The following is a 19,665-nucleotide window of genomic DNA, read 5'->3' on the forward strand; positions in this document are numbered from 1 at the left end:
GGGCTTCTGTTTGGAGGTGTATGTTAGTTCTGATAACTGGCTTGGGGGCTAGCAATCCTGCCCAGTAAATAAAGGTAGTGGTGCTAAAACCTCTGTGCTAAAACCACTGGGAAACTCTTACAATAATATGTCTAACCCTTTGACAGCTACAGTACCCAGATGTCTCCGAAAACAAATTGTGTTGAAATGTGTTCATTGTGCTGAAGTACACGCAGGGCTTTGTCTAGCAAAGTTGTCAGAAAATTTCCCATTCTGCCATGTAATGCCCATGAACATGAAGGGGAGTCAGATTGTGGCACAACACCAGTTCTTTTTCTTCTTCTTTTGTTTAAGGGGAATTGATAGCATGCCTTAAATTCCTATTAATGAGAACCAGAACCATTTAGAAAAGTGTTTTCACACTGAAAACATACAAATCCATTTGAACAAGTCCATCTCTTTTGGTATGATCAAAGTTTTTGGTCTTTGGTGGTAAACTGGTGGCCGGAAAGTCCAGATTGTGCAAGAATTTCGTAGGTTTCTCTAAAACAAACCATTTTACATTCTGAATGACTATGTTTCCTGAATTATGCAGAAACAAAAATAAATATTTTGATTCCTTTGTAAGTTTGCAGAAAGGCAGCTTGTGGAAAAAATAACAGGATTCTTGATATGAAAATGATGATATCTGTCCAAAAGAGAGTTCTTTAGAAACCTGATTTGCACAAAATTCTCCTGTGTCGAGTAGATACAATCTTTCTCTATCTCTAGATCTCCCACACTCTCTCTGTTGCAGGCACGCAAAAGCAGATCAAATCTGTCCAAATATTCGCTGGTGGTTTGGACCACCACTCACACATGCACACGTATGCGACCAGTCAAGGCCGGGACACAGCACTGCAATGAACTCCAGGCTTTCTACATTCCGACAAAACAACCCCAATCAACACACACAGAAATACACTCACACCTGTGGGGTGGGGTTGGGTGGTGGGGGTTTGTTGGGTAGCACCTGTCAAAAAATGACAGAAGAGAGAGGGTGTGTGTATATGTTTGTATGTGTGTGTATGTGTGTGCATGGCTGACTTTGTGTGGGGCTGACTTTGTGTGGGACGTGTGGGTGGGGGGGGGGGGGTGCAGGCTTTGGGTGTCTGCATTTCGTCTCCAAATCTAAAAGGTTTCCCCTGCAGGCCTTTCTACAACTGCGCAGCTTAAGAAAGAAGCAAATCTTCCACATGACTGAGCCTCGGTCCCGCACACAAATCCCATAATGTGGCTTTTCTCATTCGCGTGCTTCATCAGCAGGCTAAATTAGGAAGCATTCTTCATTCCAACTCAAAATGGATTATGGGATAATTGCAAGAAATTGAATTTATGTCACCTGCCTCCTTCCCTCTCTCCCGGTGTTTCTGCAGAGTCCTGCATAAAAGCAGCTCTGCTCCACTCGCCACCAGCAATGTCAAAGTCATATTTCTCATATCTCTCATTCATCTCCACTTTTTAATCTTTCCCTGAGGTCTCCTTATGTGTCCAAAAGAGACGGAATACATTTTTTAGCATGACCCTCTTCCGAAAACTCTTTCCTTATCTCTTACAATTAAACAGGCTGATTTCTCCATTTCTCCATTTTTTGTCTTATATAACACTATCACACACAGTTCAAATTAGTTTGTCTTCCTTTATACAGGACACCTTCTCATTCAATGCGTTTTCTTTATTTTCATGACTATTTACATTGTAGATTCTCACTGAAGCATCAAAACTATGAATGAACACATGTGGAGTTTTATGTACTTAACAAAAAATGATCTGTCCTCCACAGTCACCGTACCTGAACCCAATCCAGATGGTTTGGGGTGAGCTGGAGCACAGAGTGAAGAAGGTAAAGGGGCAACAAGTGCTAATAAACACCTCTGGGAACTCCTTCCTTCAAGACTGTTGGAAAACCATTTCAGGTGGCCACCTCTTGAAGCTCATTGAGAGAATGATGCCAAGAGTGTGCAAAGCAGTAATCAGAGCAAAGGGGGGCTATTTTGAAGAAACTAGAATATAAAACATGTTTTTAGTTATTTCACTTTTTTTTTTGTTAAGTATAAAACTCCACATGTGTTCATTCATAGTTTTGATGCCTTCATTGAGAATCTACAATGTAAATAGTCATGAAAATAAAGAAATGGGGTGAAAAGACTTGAATGTTCATTTGAGAATAGTATTTTTTTTTATTTAGCAGAGTGAAGAATCTTTTAAATCCTAAATTTTGCTACTCTTTTCTTCTACTACTTTGTTTTTCAATTGTTGACATTGTGTAAGAATTTAATGATTAATAGACCGATAGAAATATGTAAAAATGTCCTGGATTACAATCTTTGTTCATTGACTTCCATTGACAGTTAAGACGTTTTTTTTCTTGTAAAGTTGCTAATTTGGAGTTTTTGCAGAGATATATTTACCTCTTTTCTTATTGGCTGCCCTCCACTGGGCCGTGTTCAAAAAGCAGTCCAGGCTTTAGGCAAAAAATGAGAAATTGCTGAAATAACAAATAAGATAATGCAAAGGAAACAAGTTCATATTCATAAAGTTTTAAGAGTTCAAAAATCAATATTTGGTGGAATAATCCTGGTTTTTAATCACAGTTTTCATGTATCTTCGCATTATGTTCTCCTCCACCAGTCTTACACACTGCTTTTGGATAACTTTATGCCTTTACTCCTGGTGCAAAAATTCAATCAGTTCAGCTTGGTTCGATGACTTGTGATCATCCATCTTCCTCTTGATTATATTCCAGAGGTTTTCAATTTGGTAAAATCATAGAAATTCATAATTTGTCACAAGTGGTCACAACTACAACAGTTACAGGTGTGGGTTTTCCCAAGTTGTTTCCTAAGGTTGGAAATGCCTTGCTTTGTTAAAACTTTAGTAAGTAAAATTCAGTTTCCCATTTTTTAAATCCTAACTTGCGCCACCCTCTCCTTCGAAATTAGCCCTGGACACTGCAGCTATTTTCTCTGACCATTACTTCTCTGGATTGACGGCCACATTTTAACACAATTAGGTTCCTATGGAAACCTCCTGTTTGGAGAAGAAGATGGGTAATTAGTGGGGGGGTTTGTAGCCAAGGACTTTGAAGAAAGCCTGTTCTCTCTCTTTTTTATCAGAAGCAAATCCCACACAGGCAACCCCTTTGACAGTATAATAATAAGAAATAACTCAGTGCAAAAGAAGATGGAGGAGGAATCTCTGCTGCTACTGAAGTACAGGACTGCATGCAAGCAGAGCAGATGCTTAATGCAGCGCTAGTGTGATTATGTATCCTCTTAGTGGCTGTTCAACGAACCGCTGAATAAATACTGGAAGACGCAATACTGCAAAAACAACATAAAAAATTAAGAGCCATTACCACTTTTTATTTTTTATTTCAAAGCGGTAACTATGCTGTAAAGGTGTTCACTTATTCACTTTCAACAATATCACAATATACACTGATAATTTTTGAGTATTATATTGCAATTATACCTTAATTAAAAGGTGTAAAAATTGTATTTTAAACATTAACGAGGCACTAAACTGTGTACCATATTTTTTCATTCAATCAATAATACCGCCCCCATGGTGAAGTCCAACCAACTTCGTCTCACTTCTTTCAGAGGCACACTGCTCAGTCCAATCAGGGCTTCCTCTGGACCTGCCTCTAAACCCATACATCACCCAGTGCCCCAGCCAAACTTCCCCTCAAATTTTTTTAGCATTTTTCAAATTCAAGCTAAGGGTGGAGTCAATTAAAATCAGAGGCTTTAGTTACCCTTTAAGATAGCAGCAAACAACTAATTACTATGTAAAAATGTAGTGGGGTAGTTTAGCCACAATGCTAACAGCTAGCTTTGGCCAACTTAGCTAACAAAATGTGGTTCTTAAAATATTCCCCTAATGTTATATTTCGATTCTAGGAACCTTTTCTGAAATGTTCCCTCAACATGAATTTGTCAATTTCAGCTATTTTAAATTAAATTACTGATTATATCGTTTGACTTAATAATGCACATAAAAGCACTTACTTTTACACTGGAAATCTCTATTGCCACATTTAGAATTCATGTGGTTATCTGATTTAATGTCTTCTCTGAAATTTGGAAGAAATTAAATTTACACTAAGAGGTTCATTTTTTTTATTTATTTAACGAACTTGGCAACCTCTTCTTCACTATTTTAACCAATTACCACATTTGTCCATAAACTGACTCATTCTTGAGGGCCTCTATCTTTATTTAACTAATTGATTATATTGTGTGCCTACTATACACATTGTTACTTTTACATTCCTTAGTATTGTTTTTTTATATTTTATATTGTTTTACATGTTATTTCATTGTTTAACATAAAGACGCTACTTATCTCCTGTCTTTTTTGCATTTTCATTAGACTAGCATTGTTTTTGGTTATGTGTACTGTAACTTAATATAATGTCAATAAAAACATGTATTAAAAAATGCACATAAAGGCTTGTTAAGGCTACTGCACTTATCTCACAGATCTGCACAGATCTCCACTTTAAAGCGTGGCATCCACTCGCATGCTGCCCTTCTCTGCTCAGAACACACCAGCAAGCTTATTGGCTCTTTTTATTGAAGGCTAGAAATCTTCATTAATAACATCTCTGCCTTAGCTAACAGTTTGATGCTAACAGACAGATCACATCATGCTGTGTTAACTGCGATGCTAAGTGCTGGCCTCAGCAGGTTTGTCAATATGAACAGATAGAGGATTTCACATGCACATTCAATGCAGAACATCCTACATGCACATAGTTTATCTTCCACTGGACAATGCAAAAGTCATGGGACATGCTACTAGCTCTGTAGTACTGTAGTTCTGCATCCCAGTTTATTCAACGAGGCAGTCTGGGCTGAGCCAATTCAAAAACTTGGGAATGCTTCCTCTTCTCAGTCTGTGGATCAAGCCTGCCAACTTTCACAATTTTCTTGGAGTGAGATTCGGGCCAAGTCGCTAAATGAGCTGTGTGGGGTTGGGGTTATTGGTATTGGTAGCGTTTATTGATCGTGCAGTTGGCTGGCTGAGCAGAAGGCGTTCTCCATATATCCAACTAAAGGCTGCTGTCATCTGTCTAGAGTTTGTTTAATCAGCGAAACCCAGAACAGCATCTGTATTTACATTCATCTGAAGGTTGTTTTGGAAGGGAACAGGGGGTCATTAAAATGTGTGAGAAGTGGAAAGTGTCACGTAGATGCACTTGTGAGAGTCTTACGGTCAGTATGTGACACTTTATAGCTTTGTTGTTGACCGTAGAAAGCTGCAGAGTTGCAAAGATTCAAACTTGTTTCTAGTTATTCAGCAAGTATGCAGTTAGACAGCTGCGCCACCATATCCACCTTATTTTATTACACTCATTTTCAATAGTTTGTATTTCTTCCACCTTTGTTTAAGCCATTTGTGTAAGTAATTTCATACCATGTGATTGATGTTTGTGTGATAAGCCAACAGGTTATTGTGTGTGTGTATTTCAAGAATTTCCCCCCGGGGATCAATAAAGTATCTATCTATCTATCTATCTATTTAACCCCTTAACAGGCCAGGCTTTTTGTCAATAGTGTGCCTGACATTATACCTCTAAATCTTGAGAATTTCTATTCTCAAGCATTACATAAAAAGCTTTCATGTTTGATAAGGAACATTACTGAAAAGCATCATTGTAATTGGAATAGAAAATATAAAAAAATACTTAAGTAAATCTGCTAATGTCAAAATATAATGAATAAAATCATAAATTGGCTTTTTTTCTGAACTTCATTTTAAAAACAATATTTTCCTGAATAAAAGTCAACCAGTTCATGTCCTCCAAACCTCGTGTTTGTCTAGATTTTACGTCTATTTTTAAACTTGTAGAATTTGGGTTGATTCCTGTTACTGATCTGGAATTATTAAGTGGAGTAGAGAGAAAATGAACAGGAAGCTTCTCCAAGTAACCTGTAGGATTTCAAAGCCCTCTAATTTTGCAGTGTAAATAAATTATTTTACTGCAAAAAAGGGGGTCACCTAGACCTGTAACCTGTACATGGTACAAGGCCTGTTAAAAGGGTAAATTATTTAGAGCTATTTAGAACATAGCTACTTAGATTTTGAACACAAATGAAAAACACAAAATGACCAGAGTGGGCTTCCATTTAACATATATTCACCACCTATAAACAGAAGAGGTGTTGTGTCTGTGGTTGAATAAGTTAAATTAAAAACATCCACCTGAATATCAATACTCTACATCTACTCTTACCATTCTGTGGAAGGCAGACCAACAGCACAACACCATTACTTAGAAAAGTAGCTAAATTCTGGTGAGCTCTGGTGACATGGATACATCAGGTGCTTTTAAGGCTGTCAGGAAAGACTATGGACTAAGAGCTAACCTAGGAGCCCCACAAGAATCTGATGCATTCACTTAACTCACTGGAGCTTCAGAAACTAGACATTTTGTGTGTAAATTTATCCCAAACCAGTCCTGAGGTTTTGTTTTAACTACAAAGTTTAGCTATCCTTAAAACATCCTAAACAGTATTAACAGACTTACTCCCCAGCACTGAGGAGAGTTCTCAGAAGGTAAATTCAAGAGTTTATTTGCACACTAAGAAAAGTAAGTACAGGTTTGTACTTACAACAGTACAAAGCTTGTCGCTGGGGCTGTACCTTATATTGAGGTACAAAAAAAGTCCCTTTCAGTGAAAGTCCTTTTTTGTACTCATGTTTTTTGTGCCAGTAAAGATTATAAAAATTATAAACATTATCATCAACTAAATATGGCTCAAAAACTTGATCCAAAATTGTCTGGCATTCAAATAAAAAATGTGCAATTTAAATATATATTGTTTATTAATACAGTGATACAGAATACTGAATGTACCCTTTGGCAGGTTAAATGGTACAAATTTGTACTTATTTGTGTTAGAAATTACTTTGTACTTCAGAGGGAACAAATCTGACCCTGTAAAGACCAATATTGTACCTTTGAGGGTACAATTATGAAGAGTGTACCTTTGAGTACAAAAAAGTACTCATATCGTTCCTCTGTTTTTTAGAGTGTGGAGTTTCAAAGTTTTTCATTGTTTAACCCCCAGTGAACAGTGCATTTAGGACCACAAAGAGCTTAACACTAATGCTAAGCTGAAACAGTCCATAGTAAACTAAATTAATTAGTCGAGAAAGTCTGATTATCTAAATTGTCACTAAAAATAAAAGATCATATGGGTATTGGAGGTATTGGACGATACTCTACAATAAAGATTTGCATGCATCTGGACACACGTGCATCTGGTGCTCTTCCTGGATGGCTAACCATGGGCCTGCTGTGGATGAGCAAGCATTACACATTATTGTAAAGGTAAAAAGGGGCTGTGAAAAAAAACAGCACATTTAAAATCCAGAGACAAGCTGACGGGGAGGCAGTTTCGCAAAGAGCTCAGTGGTGTTCAGGTTGGTTTTGCCTGTGGCTCTGTTGTTCAGTTGTAGCGCGATGAGGTCCAGCAGCAGTGATTACTGTAAATGCCACAGTGAACGTCAGGCAGGAGCAGTACCCGTGAAGTATGCAGCTCGATTTGGCTTATAATAACTGTTGTTTAGAAGGTCGGCCAAATGTCTAAAAAAATCAGAGAGAGGTCTGAGGAAGTGTATATATATATATTTAAATAGCAACAAAAAAACTAAGAGCGTTCCAAAGTTGAAAGCAACCCAAAATGAAATTGCGTGCGCCACAAGAGCGTATGGAATTTGGACGTTTTCTTTAAAAGAAAATACTGACTGCCTCGGCTTGGCCTAATCTGCCAAAGCCTGTCCCTAACCAATCTGCTCAAATCCCGTAATTAGGCACAGCGTTTGGCATGGGTCTTAACCAGTACAAAGGAACAGTTTCCCACATCGGTTTATTAGAGAATATTGAGAACATGGAGAATTGGACTGTGTGGGCTTCATTTTGTACTTGGAACCTGATGTAACCTCTGCATTTCTAAGCCTGAAGGACACCCACTTCTGGTTCTTGGAATCTATTACTTAAGCTGTTGTATCATCCAGGGCAACAGGGGGCACTAGTAAGATGAAACACAGTTGGGATTAGGCTACAGTTGCAACACTGTGTTTTGGCAGGCTAGAAAAGCCCTGCTTTACAGAACAATGCCTCAGGCGCCTGATGAAAAACCCAACAAATGATCTCCACTGTGTGCTCTGAAGCCTTAACCCTTACCGTGCTTGTTCTGAGAAAATGAATTATTTGTGAAAGAGAAGACAAAGAAGCTTAGAACTATTCAAGGACTCCATATTACAGTCTAGCATTTTGCTCATTCATTCTGAAAATTCTGGATTTATTGATATATTTCTTATCTAATGGATGAACTCTCCTGCGTTGCTGTGTTCTGCTCTACTGATATGAATCCCATCTCTTTTCAGTGGGTCAGAACACTTGGCTCAGGTTACCAGTACAGGCTGGGCTCTTTCAGGTCTTAAACCGTTCATTGTTCAGATGTTATTTCCTAAACTGACCAACAATAGTGATATTACGGAAGGTGATTAAAGGTTTTAGTCCTTTCTTTTACCTTGTATTGATTTTGAACTTATATTTTGCACTATAAGGACTTATAATGCACTTAATATGCACTTAAATTCCATTAATTTTCCAAAAAATGAAAGTGTGCCTTATAATCGGTGCGCCTTATGCATGAATTCTACTAGTCATGCATTAAGGAGCAGTAAAGCCACTCTGCTGAAGTCCAGCATTATGAAGAAGTTTCAGTAAAGCACAAAGGCTGAAGCAGTATTAGCATTAGCCACTTACCACAGTGCTAGCTCTTTCTGTGATCAAAGGTGAGTATATTGGACTGTAGCCTGCATGTTTATCGTGTTAAAACAAGCTACGTTGGATGAACCACTAGCTGATACCGCCCTGGTTTACCAGAACACTCAGGGTTACTCAGTCTATGGTCTATTGCTGTTTGGCGGCATTTACTAGCGCTTAGCACTGCTAACCACAGCTAGCACATTTTGCCATGTCCTATGGAAGCTAAAGAACTCTGTAATGGCCTGTGGGATATGTGTGTGCATCCTCCTTTAATGCAGATGTCAATCTACCCGCACGGACAATTCTAGCCTGACACCGCCAGTCACAATCATTATCACACACTGTGCTGTTTTAGAAGTGTCTCACAAATTTGGAAATCAAATGTCCCAGCCATCTGGCACTCACTATCAGACCACATTTAAACTCTGATCATTCATGTCGCCTTGCCATGAGCACCCTGGCCAGTGTTCAACCTCACTCACAAGATAACACTTCACAACTTATGCAGGTGCAGACATTCCCAAGCCATTTCATAAGGAAACACTTCATGATCAATTTGCATGCTGCTATATACTGCTGATTACTTTTTTTTGCAGGTCAGTGTACTTGATAATATTATGACACTGACATAAACATTCATAAACGTCAAGGTTTATTTAAACACGTGTCAGTTGTTATAACTGACTTTATTTAAAACAATCATTTACGCACCACATATGGCAAATGACACATTTTGTAGTCGTATTTTTATAGTTTGTGCACCATGAGTTTTGTAGAAAAGATGCATTGCATTTAACAAACTGTAAATGTAAAGCATGGGGGTGGGAGTATCATGCTTTGGGGTTTTGTTGCTGCCAGTGGCATTGGTAATATTGCATGATGTGGAGTAAAAAAATAATTATAGAAAATATCATCAAATCTTGTATGCAGATGTCAATTTATTTCCTCTTCACCTAAAGGATAATGATCCAAAATGTATTTATAAACCACTATTGACTACCTGAAAGGGCACAAACTCAAGCGTGTGGAATGGCATTGTAAAAATGATAGTCCCCTTACTAAAACACAATGTTTTTTTTGACTGCATATTTTGCAGAGTTTTATGAAAGGTCATGAAATCACAATTACTTTGAATTTTTAGTTTGAAACATATAGAGACCAGAGAATGCTACAGTAGACCATATGTGAGTAAAATTTACATGGAGAAAGATGCTAAGTGCTAATTGCTAAGACTCTGTTATGTCAGTACTATGCCAATCCTGTACAGCTTGTATGTTTCAGCTTAAAAAACAGTCAATTTGAGAGGAGGTAGCAAACTAATAAAGAGCATGATAATGAGCATGTTACACAATGATTAGTATTAAAAATGAAAAACTTAAATCTGCCAATTTTTTTGGCTCTTTTTGCCAGCATTCTCAAAAGCAGCGCTTTTGTGAGGTGATGTAAGAAGATTAGTGCGAGTCAGCAACCCAGTTTTCCCAACATTCACCTAAAAACTCAGCTGAAAAAACCCTTCACAAATCACACAACACTTCACGATTCTTCACTATACCCTGGCCGTTACTGAAGCACTACGTACAGCTTGCTCTTTGGGGGCCTCTGATCCGTTTTAGCCATTTAGCGAGGAACTTTCCACGAGGAGTTTCAGCAGAAACCTCACCCTCCTGAGTCGTGTCTCTCAGAGGAAAGACTTTATTTAATGGAGTCTCAGAAGTGCTGATCAGAGCAAGAGCTTAGAGACAAACAAAGCAGACTAACGCTAGTTCAGGATTAGTGTGCGTGGGCGAGTGAAAGAAGAGATGTGCGTTTATTATCTTTATATCAGAGCTGGCTTTGAGGGGAAAGTTTTCATAGTGGCAAATTGGCAAACTGTCAACTGAAGTGAGGAAGCTGGATAATTAGGGAAGTATGAGTATGAATATGATATTAGATCATAGCAGCGCTGTTACAATGGTGTAACTACCAGCAGCGTAGGCGCGACACTAGATCTGTAGAGACTAGATCTGTAAAGACGTTGATTATGGACACCTTATGTCAGTGTTTATGTAGGATTTCACTCATCATGTAGGGGTAGCTTCTAATTGAGTCCTACTTCAATTGCTCTGTCTGCACTGCAGGTAAAGTAACTCCATTGCTGCATTGTATTCATAAAGGTCATTTTCATTAAAGCTGAGCTATGAGGCAAATTACATCCCCTAATCATCAAAAACTGAAACAGTATAGAAAATACATATGAAAAAGCATAGTGTTCCTTACAGCTACTTGTATTTTGACTTAATTTCAGACAGTATAAATGCAGAATATTTCTGTCCCTATGTTACACCCTGCACAAGGTGCATCGCAATGCTCACTGCTATGTTACACCTCGCAAACAGTCTATTTTTTTAATGCCTTCCGCCTGCATCGTTTAAATAGCAACGGTGCTTGTGAATACATATATTTCTGGCATATTCCAATCTTGGCAGTGAAATGTTGCTCGGCAACACTGTAAATGAGGGTCACCCTCAATGTATTCCAGAGTGAAAATAAAGGTTGATTGATTGAATTGTCAACAGGCGCATCCCAACACACATACACCCCTGCTTGTTATGCACACATAGATATGCAGCAGTGCACAAACCCATAGCATGTGCCTATTCAAAATCAAAATGCAAACTAAAGTAACATTATTCTACATCACACAAAATATAGGTCCAGGTAGCTGCGCCTCTAAAATAGCAATCCGCCAAAGGCAGAGCACACATGGCTCTTTAAGGGAATGGCAAGTAGAGCTTAGATTCTCTGCCTGAACCTGACCCTAAGCTCAACATGAACTCGGGCCCAAGGTGGGCAGAGATTTCGCACCACTTTCCATGGGCCGGGTCAGGCTGAAGAAAGTAGTCTGTGAATACTACAGGCATCTGTTCTTAAAATATATTTTTATTTTATTCAAAGCTATGCAGTGATAATCACAATATAGCAAAGTAACAAATCAAAAACTTGTTTTTTAAAAAAAAGGTGGACAAGTTAGAATGTCATAACCACGCAGTTCTGGGGTGCACACGTGAGCTTCCCCACTTGTCCGCATTACGCACTTGACTTGCAGCTCTGTGTGTAGCTGTTCTTAATGAACATTTTTCTTAAATAATAGGTTTATGCTTCTTCAGTGTTGCAATGTTAATTAACATCATTCTGAACAGATTTCGCTCATTCAAACAGTCTGAAAATGTTTTTAAAAAGCTCAGATTTAACGCTCTTCTTACTAAAAAATTGTCTGGCCCCTTATGACCCCCTTAAGTTTATGGGGCGGATCAGGTTGGGCTCGGGGAGAATGTGCACCGGCTCTGGCTGGGTAAATTTTTTTGGGCCCGATAAAAGCTCAAATGGCAAGTTACATGCTGATTGGTTTATTTCACATTACGCTCAAAACACACCCTCTAAAGTAGGGATGTTATAAACACTTTGTTTTTTTAATTGTGCATTGTCTATACTGCACACCTGTTAATGCTACTAATTATGTAAATGTATCAAGCCCCAGTTTAGTTTAGCGCCTCATTGTCGCACTCATAAAGAGCATACTGTAGCCTCACATTTAAGTGTCAGAAACATGATTTGTCTCTGGTCTCTGCCTGAAATAAGGGAGGACAGCAGAGCTTAGGCATTTAGACTAAAGTAAGTCTTCCTGTAATGATAAGGTCTCTGACAATTACTACTCTGCAGACGGCCGGTTATGCAGCTGAAGGCATCCTATTGTTCTGTAGAAGAAGAGAGCACTTAGACCGGCCACGTCAGCCCAGCCTCGGCTAAATCCATCTGACAGGTATTCCACTTTCATCTGCTCACAACACTTCTGCTACGCACAGTCAGATGTGGAACGACAACAAGAATCTTCAGACACTTTTAAAAGCATTTACCTTCAGTCAGGAGGGGAGTGGAGGTGCTGATTTTGTTACCTGTGGGAAACCAGTGCAGATCAGACATGAACTGTATGTTCAAATGTAGCATCATTGCTGGCACAGGTGTGCAAATGCACTTGTGTACAGCTTCACTTTACCATTGAAAGAAGTATTATCAATGTAATTGGACTATATGGAGCACATAACCACATATTACCATATTGGTACTGAGCTTAATTAGTGCCAGGCATGAGCCAGAGCGGTATAAAGCTCCCAGTATTAAGCTTAAGAGCAGTGGAACTGTGCTCTCTGCAATGATGGTGCGCCGTCCAGTACACTGGGGATGAGTTGTGGAGTTGAGTAAAGAGTTGAAGTACGTATTTCTTGTTGCTAAATGCAATCAAATCATCACAGCAATGCTACAATATCTAGAAAGCCTTTTCTGGACAGTAGTTTCTCCAACAGTTCAGATCATTGGATAGGCAGATGTCTCCTTACCTCCCTTTTTGACATTTATTTCAATTTTTCTTTTCTTCATTTTCTCCCAATTTAACTAGTCCAATTTTCCCACTCATTTAGCTGCTAGTCAGCATTATATCCCCTATCACTTGGTATGTCACAACACAAGGAGGGTGAAGACTAGCACACGCCTCCTGCGACACATGTGAAGTCAGACACTGCCTTTTTTTGAACTGCTGCTGATGTAAAATTGTCAAGTAGCATCACAGCGCGTTCGGAGGAAAGTGCAGCAGCTCGGTTCTGATACATCAGCTCACAGACGCCTTGTGCTGATCCACATCACCCTTTGGAGTGATGAGGGGAAAGAGTACCATGTACTCACCTACTCTCTCAGGGCTCCGGCAGCTGATGGCAGACCTAGTTCTCTTATAATGCTGCTTTAACTGTCTACCAAAGGCAGTTCTGAAACTTTTGCCTTAACTTACTGATTGTTCCACATTCTAATGTAATGTGTAAAGATTGCTGCTGCTTTCAAAGATAATGCTAGGTGATTGCTGTATTGTTTCATTTTGTCGTGATTAATGGTTGCTATGGAGTTGGAGTGGTTGCTGTGGTGTTTGCAGGTGTAACTACTGTAGGTACATACATACAAGACTAGAATGAGTTCAAATGAAAATGGTCCAATCGAGGTTGGTGGTAAGATCTGATCTGATCTGGTTCATACTTGGTCCAGAAGAGCAGAGAATTATGAAGATCTGATCCAGGACCAGATTAGATTATCTCAAAGTCTGGAATTGAGATACAGACTGAAATTGCTCAGTTACCTGGATGTTATCATATATTTTGCTATGTGGGACCTACAGAGGGATTTGCAGTTTAGGAAAAACATTCAATTTATAGCTAATGTACAATGTAATGTTATAGCTAGGTATAGCTAATGTAACAGGTACTAATTTATGAATATAAAAATGTGATGGGCACAAAATATTGAGCTATGGCTAATATAGTAACAGATTCTGAGTGTGTTAATGTTGATCAGTGAAAAACTTATGTGTTAATAGAAAAATAGTACATGCAGTAAGTATGTGTGTTGAACCAGTGTGTATGTTTTTTTATATATAAATATTTAAAAAATCCATGTAAAAATGACCTAGATATTTTATTGTCGGGTTGGCTATGGCAGGATCTGCCATTATATTACCCAAATCATTCACTGAATGTTATTATTTCAGAACAACCTGTATTGTTTCTGGCAGCATTCGCTTCATCTGAAAGAGGCTTTCTGTGATCGCCATTCTGTTCATCATGTGACCTTCTATTGTGTGTGAGGAGGTCAAGCCATTGTTTAAAATAGGTGTCTGTGCAGAAAGTAGAACGGCTGCTATTTGTGGTTGTGTTCTAGGTGGCCAAGTGAATGCCACTGGTATGAGGCCCAAACCTCACACATACACACACACACACACACACTCACAAACACACACTGGAACAGGTCCTGTAAGGCTTGTGGTCAATATCAGTATAGTATAACCTGCCATTCCTGTCCACAGTATAGTTGTTTAAATGACACGCCAGACATCCCAAGTTGCAAAAGTTGATTTCTCTGTTTTCTCTCTCTCCTTCCCACACGCGATTAGAGAAAAAAAAGTCTGTCGCCTGTGTGCAGAGTTGCCAGGTTCACAGTTTTCCCGCCAAATTGGGTTTGTTTGCAAAAAGTTTTTTGGGCTACTTTTAAAATATTTATTTATTTATTTTAAAGTGGGTGTTAAAGTAAAAATCATTTTTTAACAAATTATGCTACAACTAAATGTTCTTGACTGGAATATAAACTGTTATAAAATAACTAATAAAACAAAACACTAATGTTACAAAATTATTAATGAAAGATAAATATCAATACTGATAATAAATCCCTTATAAACAAAATACTAAGTCGTACACTCAACGTCTGACAGACATATATTTTAGGCTAGTTAAGCTTCTAAAGGGCAGGTTTTAAACTGACTTTGGGCTGGATATTTTTGTTGGACCTGGCAACCCTGCCTGTGTGCACGTTTGTGTGCAGTGCACTCTTGGGGCACTCGTTCTGAATTCCGGGAGATTATATGTGACTCGCGGGCATCAGGGAGCCACTACTGAAATGCTGGAGACTCCCGCAGCTTCAGGGAGACTTGATTTGTCTGACATGCTAACACTGTTTAGCAATACATTTCATAGGACTTAATCTAAATAAACACATTATTAAACATATAGAGGAATGTTAAAGTTTACTTATACTCTACAGCATTCATGCATTTCCACAGATTTCTTTTTTAAATCGGTTCCCCTATCCAACTTATTTGTTTAACTTTGTCAGTCGATTTATCATAACTTTATTTTAAGATGTCTGTGCCCAGAGAATTACTAGCATCAGCTAAAAGTGTTGTATTTGAGAATGCTGGTAACTATTTGACAAAAGTTCGTACTCGTTATCAAAATTCACTACATCAGTCCATTTTACACCAGATTTCTCCTTTTCTCTATGTTAGAAAATCAAAATATATATCTTTGAACCAGAACAAGGTCACCATAAAGCAGGGGTGTCCAAACTACGGCCCGTGGACCATTTGCGGCCCGTTTCCTTTTTTGGAGCGGTCCGCGAGGTATTTCAGAAATAGAATGAAAGTTGGCCCGCTGTTAAGCAGGTTTTTATAATGTGAGATTCAAAGTTTGAACGCTAGGTGTCAGAAATGGGCCAAAGAGTCTAAAAGCGGAGAGGGTTACGCATTTCTAGCGGAGAGGGTGCGCAGTTTTAGTGCAGAAAAACGGGGAGAGGGTGCGCATTTCTAGCGCAGAAAAACGGGGCAAAAGAGTCTAAAAGCGGAGAGGGTGCGCATTTCTAGTGCAGAAAAACGAGGCCAAAGAGTCTAAAAGCGGAGAGGGTGCGCATTTCTAGTGCAGAAAAACGAGGCCAAAGAGTCTAAAAGCGAAGAGAGTGCGCATTTGTAACGCAGAAAAACAGACCAAAGAGTCTAAAAGCGAAGAGAGTGCGCATTTGTAGCGCAGAAAAACACACCAAAGAGTCTAAAAGCGGAGAGACTGCGCATTTCTAGTTTACACAACACTGTCAAAGATAAAGGTCAGTCAAGTAAAATGGTGTGTAAATGATAGTAATCAGGAAAAAAGGTATTTTTAAAGTGGTATATTTCATTATTTGTTTTATTACAGAGTCTGTGGCCCGTGACTTCAAATATATTTCTCCTTCTGGCCCCCAACAAAAAATAATTTGGACACCCCTGCCATAAACAAATCCAAATGTTTGCAACACTAGCAAGCAACTACATTGTGCAGTTTAGTGTGGGGGTGGCATTTTTTCCATGTCAGAAGTGCTGCCTGGTTAAGTTCTTTTTTTTTATTTTAAAAGGGTTAAATAAAACATTTTAGACTGTAAAATATATCAGGCTATTTAAATGTGTCGGGGAATCCTGTTTTATTTCCAAGGGACTGAAGACACTTACCAAATGTTCAGCAAATAATATTATTAAACCTAACATTTTTATATTTTCTCCATATTAAGCTGTATATACCCTGTCATGGTAAAATATCAAGGTAATTAAAGAAGAACTCCAGCAGGAAACAGACTTGGGTTGCAGTGATACCTGATAACGAGTACACATTTTTGTCGAAAAGTCCACCTCCATTCACTCCCAGCATTCACAAATACTGCGCTTTTAGCTGATGCTCCCAACAGGTTTATAATGCTAGAGAAAGGGGCATAGCACTGCCCATGAAAATCAATGTTTTTTTTTTTACAACATATTTTAAAAAAATAAATTCTGTATAACAAAGATAATGAGTTAAACTCAGAGGTCCAAAGCAAGGAACATTATGATTACGCTTCACTCTGGACCAAATAACACAGGTTTATTATATAATACAATACAACAGATAATAAAATATCATTCAAAAAGTTTGTATTTTTGTAAGTTTGTGTGCCTCCATTAAGTGGCAATTTTGCGTAATTTTTTGTCCGTCCTTTGTGCAGTTTGCAGTAAAAGGGTGGAAAAATGCATGCAAGTGAAAATTTTAAGTGATTTATTTGGGAAAATATGATTTCTGTTCAGTCAGAAGTCTTTTTCTTTACATTTTAAGGGGGCCAAAAGCCACCGTATTCTGATAATGACTCATATATGATATCATGCAGCTTATTAATAGACATACAAAGGGGTCATATGGAGCATGTGGCCTACATGGACAATCATGCTTTTTGCAAATATGCTGCTTCTCCCTGATATAAAGCTGTGATTTAATCCAACAAGTGCTGCCGAAACAGACGGAGATTGCATATTTCCATGGAAACAGTGAATGCACACAGTCCAGCTAAAATAACATCTGACCCCAATTCAGTCGTTCGTACAGTGGATGCAGGACCGGGGATAGTGCCGCATCAGCATGGCCGGGCTCAGTCCGATTTTTAATTAACCTCAGGCTTTCTCACGATAACAATACATCCAGTTTAAGGTCAGCGGAGCAGACATATCTGAAATGCTATTACTGGGTCTGAGCAGAAAATGCCCCCTGAGGGGGAGCTGATGAAGAGCAAATTAGAGGAGACGGCATGCCTGCTCGTTATTAGTCATTAGGTGGAAACACTGGCCCAAATGGGTTTGGAGTTTGATTAAATGTCACACAGGGAAAAGGTACTTCTACTTTACACATAAAAAAAAAAATCACCCACTGTCTGAAATGAAGCAGTCTTTATTTCTAGAATATGCCTCCCTCTACTGGAAAGAACTGACACTGCAAAAAAAAAAAAAAGTTTAAGCCATGAAATTGAGAATAAGGAATATAATATCTATAGGCGAGCCGTGAATCGTGCATCGCACTGCTTGATTTAAGGCATTTTAGTGTGTCTTTGCTATCGTAACAACAGGAAAAGTACACCTTGTGCAGATTAAAACGTGAAAAATGCATGCACTACTTATTTTAATTAATTAATCATGAGTGTGTTTTGAGCAAAACATGCAATAAACCAATCGATTTGTCACTAGCTATTTCCTTTAAGAGTCAGGTGCACTCTGACTTTGTTAGATTGCTATTTTAACAGCGCAGTGCTTCTGCGCTTCTCAGCAAAGAACATGTCCTGTGCATTTACGCTGTGAAGGTGCTTGAATTTTTGCACCATGAGTGGAATAAAGTTATCCAAAAGCATTGTGTAAGACTGGTGGAGGAGAATATGCCAAGTTGATCAAAACTGTGATTAAAAACCAGGGTTATTGCACCAAATATGATATTGATTTCTGAACTCTTAAAGTCTTAAAACTTTATGAATATGAATTTGTTTTCTTTGCATTATTTAAAGTCTGAAAGCTCTGCATCTTTTTTGTTAATTCACCCATTTCTCATTTTCTGCAAATAAATGCTCTAAATGACAATAGTTTTATATATTTTATATTAATGGGGAGGAGTCACAAACTGAACATCTTTCACAATATTTAATCAGTTTTAGCTGCAGTTCATTAAATAATCATTTTGAGGCTCAACTTAACATTTAGAACTATGAAATGTAGATAATTAAACTTAAAAGTTTAGGTAACAAGTAATCATATACTTTAATAGTTTTGTATAAAAATATATTTACCAGTGTAAAGATCCTTTAAAGAAGCTCTTTTTTGAATATGCCACTTTTACAAAACTGTACAACAAATGTGTGATATAACAATAAGCACAGGCCAGACAGTAGCTATAAGAACTGCTGCAGTATATTTGAAGCTGCTTTATTTTCTGCTACTGTACACACTGTCACACCCACAAATTACGGAGGCTTCGCACCAACCCACAAATTATGTCTGTACTGAAGTTGGCATGGACAGCCATTGCATTCTGGGTATTGTTTTTTGTGGTACAGTGATTTTTATACTCTCAGGTACACTCTGTCCTCATGTTTGTGGACACCACCTTCTAATAAATGCTTTCAACTACTTCACGTTGTGCCCATAGCTAACACAGACACATGTGCAAATCCACTCACACCCACAGCATGTCTAGTTCCTGTATACGAGCAAAACTGCCAATAGAATAGGACCACCATGAGCAGATAAACATGGACCATTTGGCACCCCTACAAATGGGCTAGAGGGGTATAAAGTTCCCCAGTATTGAGCTGTGGAACAGTAGAAAAGCTGTGTTCTCTGGATTGATGATGCTCCATCCATTATTTTTGGAATGAGTTAAGGTGGTGATCATCCAAAATCTTGACCATACTAATGCTCTTGTTGCTGAATGCAATCAAATCCTCACAGCAAAGCCTTTCTCTGGACAGTAGATACATTTATTCAACAAAAAGCAAGATAGTTTTAGTAATACCCTTTGTTCTTTGTGTATATGTACATATGCTTAGTTTTTATTATACACAAACATATTATAAGCATGAAGTGCTAGAGTCTAAAAGATGGCCTATATATATAAAAGCAATTGTATTGTGAAACAAGCAAACCAGAATATATTTTTTATTTTAGATTCTTCAAAATATCACCTCTTGATTAG

Source organism: Astyanax mexicanus, chromosome 4 (genome assembly GCF_023375975.1).
Source record: "Astyanax mexicanus isolate ESR-SI-001 chromosome 4, AstMex3_surface, whole genome shotgun sequence".
NCBI classification, from domain to species: Eukaryota; Metazoa; Chordata; class Actinopteri; order Characiformes; family Acestrorhamphidae; genus Astyanax; species Astyanax mexicanus.